This window comes from Cavia porcellus, unplaced genomic scaffold (assembly GCF_034190915.1).
Source record: "Cavia porcellus strain 051 isolate PalLab524CR breed Dunkin Hartley unplaced genomic scaffold, mCavPor4.1 scaffold_17, whole genome shotgun sequence".
In the NCBI taxonomy this organism is placed as follows: Eukaryota; Metazoa; Chordata; class Mammalia; order Rodentia; family Caviidae; genus Cavia; species Cavia porcellus.
In genome coordinates, this window is record NW_026947500.1 from 30,382,975 (window position 1) to 30,388,742 (window position 5,768).

General features: G+C 38.9%; 1 pseudogene; it reads left to right on the forward strand.

The window, feature by feature from the left end:
* Nucleotides 1-1,159: 1,159 nt before the first annotated feature.
* On the forward strand, nucleotides 1,160-4,804 carry LOC106027341 (ubiquitin-protein ligase E3A-like; annotated as a pseudogene).
* The last annotated feature ends 964 nt before the right edge of the window (nucleotides 4,805-5,768 follow it).

A 5,768-nucleotide genomic window follows, 5' to 3' on the forward strand; every position in this document is an offset into this window, starting at 1 on the left:
TATAAGTTCCATGCCAGTAGGTGATTTGCAAACATTTTCTTTCAGCCTATTGCTTCATGTATTTTTTCAATGTTGTAACTGTACAGGAGAAAAGTTATAAATTTAATAAACTTCTATATATCTACTTTTGTCACTTATGGGGTTTGTATTGGTGTCCTAGCTAAGAGCTCTACCTACCCCAGTGGTTTCCAACTCAGGCCATTGCATCCCCAGAAGACAGTTAGTAATGTCTTTTGGTTTGTTACATCTAGGGATTTTGCTGCTATCATGGGATAAAGAACACCCCACAGCAAGGAGCTGCTGGGCCTTGGCAATATGGAAATTGGAAGCTCTGTCTATCCCAAGGCTACAAAGACTTTCTGTTTCTAGAAGTTCCATAGTGAATATAGGTCTATGATTCATTTGGAGATATTTTCTTATACAAAATGTGAGATATGTGAGTCAAAGATCACTTTTTTGTATATGGATATCCAATCAGTGCACTCATTGAGAAGACTATACCTTCTCTGTTGAACTGCTTTTGCATGTTTGGCAAAATTCAATTGACTATATTTGTAGGGGTCAGTTTCTGGAATCTCTATTCTGTCCCATTGATCTATAAAACTTTAAACTATAAATGCTTGCACCCATTACCACACCATCTTGACTACTATAGCTTTATAGTAATTTCGGGTAGTCAATAATATGAGTCCTCTTCGTTCTTCCTTTTCTAAGATACTTTTATTATTCTTGCTTTTTGTATTTCTATGAGAATTTTTAGGTCAACTGGACAATAGTTACAAAGATTTTCACTGGGAAAATTATTAGAATTGAGCTGGTGATGAGGACCAGGTTCTTGGCTACCCAGGCATGTTGTGTCCTGGTCCTGACTTCTGGAGAAGGTTGTGTGGGTATCTCATGAGCGCTTATGGTGACCGAAGTGGGGGGGGGTGGCTGAAATGTGGGTGGAGCGGGTGGGGTGGGGGGCAACTACAACCCCAGAGTCCTCATTCTAGGTAAGGGAGTGACGAGAGATTAAAAAACCAGAGGCTGGTTTTAGAATTCACTAACTCTTAGTTATTGAGCTCATAATCAGATCAAGTTAGCAGCTAGACTCGTGTGACAGCCTGCTTTTAACCAGTGACTCAAAGCAAAGCTGTGAACACCCTGATGTCATCAAATGGCCACAGCTAATAAAAGATCACCAGGAGAACTCCAGTCTGACGACACTGAAGCTAGATGAATGTAATTACTATAAACGGAGCAAGGATAAATTAATCAAGTGATTTATGGCTCATAAAAGCAAGATTGTTTAAATAAATTTTCAGTTTACTCTAAATGTTGAAGTGCCCCCAGACCAGTGTTAAGGCCATCATTATCATTTCTCTCCGGGAATCGAGCAGTTGCAAAGCGTCTAATAGAACGCTATTACCACTGAGTGCTGTGGAAATGAGGCCCGCATGAATGAGTTTTGTGCTTTCTGTCCAACTTTTCTTTGTATGGATAACAATGCAAGCAGCATTAAAGCCCTCAAGCTTTATAAGATTAATGCAAAACTCTGTGATCTTCATTCCTCCAAGAAAGGAGAAAGCTCAGCTTACCTTGAGACTCAAAAGTGCACCTAATAATTTTGATATAGAAATGAGCAAGAGGGATAGAAAAAGAGCTACAATTGATTTTTTTTTCAGAGACAGGGTCTCACAGTGTGTATTCCAGGCTGGGTTTGAACTCACTATGCAGCACAAGCTGTGCTTTAATTTGCAGTGAACCTCCTGTCTCCGCCTCCCAAGTGCTGGGATCACAGGTATGTGCCACTATGCCTGGCCTAGAACTGATTTCAAAGATGTGGTTTATCTTATTGAGGAGCTGGTGTATGGAATTCTTGAAAAATGGAGAGAGAGAGAGAGAGAGAGAGAGAGAGAGAGAGAGAGAGAGAGAGGATTATTCCCTTTTGATCCATGTTATTGGCAGAGATTTTTTTCTAGTGCAGAGAGGCATTGGTATAGAACTTTTGGAAGGTTGAACAACACACCAAAGAAGAACTAAAATCTTCAAGGAAAGGATGAAGATAAAAAAGAAAAAGCCTCATGTTCTGCTGCTGCAATGGAAGAAGATTTGGAAGCACCTTCCTCCCACATAAGTGATAGCTTACAAAGAGACAGCCATTTACCAAAGTTAGGTCCTGATGATGTGTCTGTGGATACTGATGCTATTAGAAGGGTCTATACCAGGTTGCTCATTAATAAAAAACTAGAAACTGTGTTTCTTAATGCACTTGTATATTTGTAACCTAATATAGAATGCAACTTGATTCCCGATCCTAACTGTCTGCATTTGCTCACTATTGCAGTGGAGAACAGGAATCTCCACAGTCCTGAATGCTGGAAATGACATTGTCATTGTTTTGCAAAATAGTGAGCTAGTTACCCCTTGCTACCCAAGAAAACTGGTTAGACAGTGGTGTAAATATAGTGCTGGCCAGATTCAGAGAATGATGGAAACATTTGAGCAATTTATTACTTACAAAGACATAAGCAATGAATACATGAGTTAAAATCTAGTGAACGAAGGTGATGTTATGATTGCTACTTCAAAGGGCTTAAAAACACAAACGTAGTGGAAGACGAAACGAACACAAATCAGAATGAAGAAGATGGTGAAGAGCCCATTGCTGCATCCAACAAATTGACACTTCAAGAGCTTTTGAGGGGAGGAAAGAAGAAACATCGAAGGTCCTCAAGAGAACTCACTGGAAACCGAACTTGTTGTTATAATTCTGAACTGTTAAAATCACTTATCTCTTTTGAGGCATTCATTAGTGAATGACTGAATGATGTCTAGAAATGGATACATATTCTGATTTTTTTCAGAGTAGAAACAGAGAACAACTGGGCATGGTGGCACATGCCTGTAATCCCAGCGCTCAAGAGGCTGAAACAGGAGGATCATTACAAGTTTGAGGCCAGCATGGGCTACAAAGTGAGTTCAAATCCAGCCTGAACTGCATAGTGAAACCCTGTATCAATAATAATAATAATAATAATAATAGAAGTAGAATGAAACAGAACAGATTTTCTTTTATGACAAGTTCCTTTATATTGAATGCTGTCACAAAAAATTGGGGATCATACTATGAAAATAGAAGTCACATGTACGGTGAATGAAGAATCATGGCTCCCTACAGCATAGTTCATGGACAGCAGCTGAATCCATATTTGAGACTCACAGTCAGCTATTAGCATATCATTGATGAGGTACTTTTCCAGCTGGAGATGACTGGTATGGAAAATCCCACAGACTTGAAATGGCTGTACACGAAATTTGAAGGAAAGCAAGGAGCTGACGAAGGTAGTGCTTTCAAAGAAATTTTTTGCATTAGGTTTAGGAGAAAATCTTTAATCCAGATATTGGTATGTTCACATATGATGACTCTACAAAGTTATTTTGGTTTAATTCATCTTCTTTTGAAGTTAGGCTCTGATTGGCATAGTACTGGGTCTGGCTGTTTACTAGAACTTTCTCCTGGATGTTCAATTCCCCCTGATTGGTTATAGGAAGCTAATGTGGGGGGGACTTTTGGTGACTGGGGGGACTCCCACCCCATTTTTCCATCAAAGTTTAAAAGACTTACTGGAATATGAACGAGATGTGGACGATGACATGATGATCAATTTGCTATAATCTAAGGAAAAATGTGATAAAGTTCCAATTACAGAGGAAAAAGGAAGGAATTTGTCAATCTTTGTTTCTGGCTATTGTCTCAATAAATCGGTAGAAAAACAGTTCAAGGCTTTTCAGAGATTTTCATATGGTGACCCATGATTCTCCCTTAAAGTATTTAGACAAGAAGAAACTGAATTGCTTATATGCAGAAGCCAGAATCGAGATTTTCAAGCCCTAGCAGAAACTACAGAACATGACAGTGGTTATACCAGGAGTTCTGTTGGGATTAGGGATTCTGGGAAACCTTTCATTCCCTCACTGGTTATCAGAAATTGTTGGGGACCACAAATTCATAGTGACTGGTTTTGTATATTTCCCTGTGGGATGAAAAGACGGATTGGGTTTGTTGATACCACCCATCTGGGATTTCCCAATGACTCTTCCAAGCATAAAATCATCTATGCCTTCTTAAGTCATTTGAGGATTATACTCAATGACAAGATATTTCTAAAGCATAAGATCATCTATGCTTCTTAAATCATCACAGGATTATAATCTGAATACTTCAAACATAAGATTATCTATGCCTTCTGGAGCTGGAGTCATTGGATGAATTGCAATCCTTTGCTAACCCCACCTATCACTGTACAGACCAAATAAATAGTGGTTGTTTGGGGAGTGTGCGAAGTGGGATCCAGAGACATTGACTTCCCAGCCAATGTTGGAATATGATACTTGTCTCTGGTGGGTTTTTTGGTTGTTGTTGTTTTATTTTGCTTTGCTTTGTTTTGGGGGGGAGTACTGGGGACCCAACTCATGACCTCACATTTGCTAGGCAGGTGTTTGTGCCACTGAGCCAAACTAGCTTTCTGTTTTTAATCTTTCTCGCAGCACTCTTGAGACTGACAATCGGAACTTTTGGCTGGGTTCCCAATAAGAAAGATTCTTCTTGCCATGTACAGTGGGCACAGGCAGAGCACCTGTGGAAAGGCTAGAAAAATTAAAGATGATTATAGCCCAAAATGGCCCAGATACAGAAAGGTTACCTACATCTCCTATTTTATTTTTAATAGCCTTTTACTTCTGGAATAGTCAAGCAAAAAAATACTTAGAGAGATTGTTGAAGGCCATCACGTATGGCAAAGTATTTGGCATGCTGTAAAACAAAACAAAACAAAAAACAAAACCAGGAAGAAAAAAAGAAAAATTAATAACTATAACAAAAGGAATAAATTTTGTGGTGATGGTGTCCTAGGACCAAAAGGCTGTAAAATAGTGAGCCATGAAGTCACCCATTTCTGTGCCTCCCATCTTTACGGGGGGCATGCAGACTGGAATAGCAGATTTCAGCTACCTGTATGAGCAAATCTTTTATTACTTTTTTTCCACATGAAAGTGTTACATATTCCTTCACTTGTATGTAGAGAGGTTTTTCTAAATATTCATTTTAAGGGTTAAATCACTTTTGCTTGTATTTATTGCTGCTTGAGGTTGAGCTTTTTTGAATATTTAAAATATATGTTCCAAATCCTAGCACTCAGGAAGCTGAAGCAGGAGGATTGTTGCAAGTTCGAGACTGGCCGGGGCTACAAATCGAGCTCAAGTCTAGCCTGAACTACATAGTGAGACCCTGAGTATATATATATATATATCTACTCTTCCAAGGACAACATTGCCACCACTTTCAGACCATGTAACCTTCAAATATGTGCTATTTTTTTCCTCTCTCCCTATATCTGACTCAAATCAGGAATTTTTAAGAAAATAAACAGTTTGCTTTTTAAACTTGCAATCTTGGAAACAGTGTGATGCAAGCACTGCTATTCTGGTCCCCAAAGAATTTTCTGTGTAAAATCTTGCGAATCAATAAAGATGGAAGAGGGGACTTGGAATGTTTTAACTGCAGCCCTCAGAACTTTACTTTGGTAACAGGACAACAAATTAAAACCAACACATGCCGCAGTGTGTCATTTTCATGTGTCCCGGAATGAACTGTTTCAACCCTCTTTCTTACTATATGAAAAGGCAGGGATTTTTGTTGTTGTTGTTGTTGTAGTTTGAAGTTTACTGGAAGGGTGCATTTGGTCAAATTACAATAGTCAGGCCTATTGCAACAGTTAAGAAGT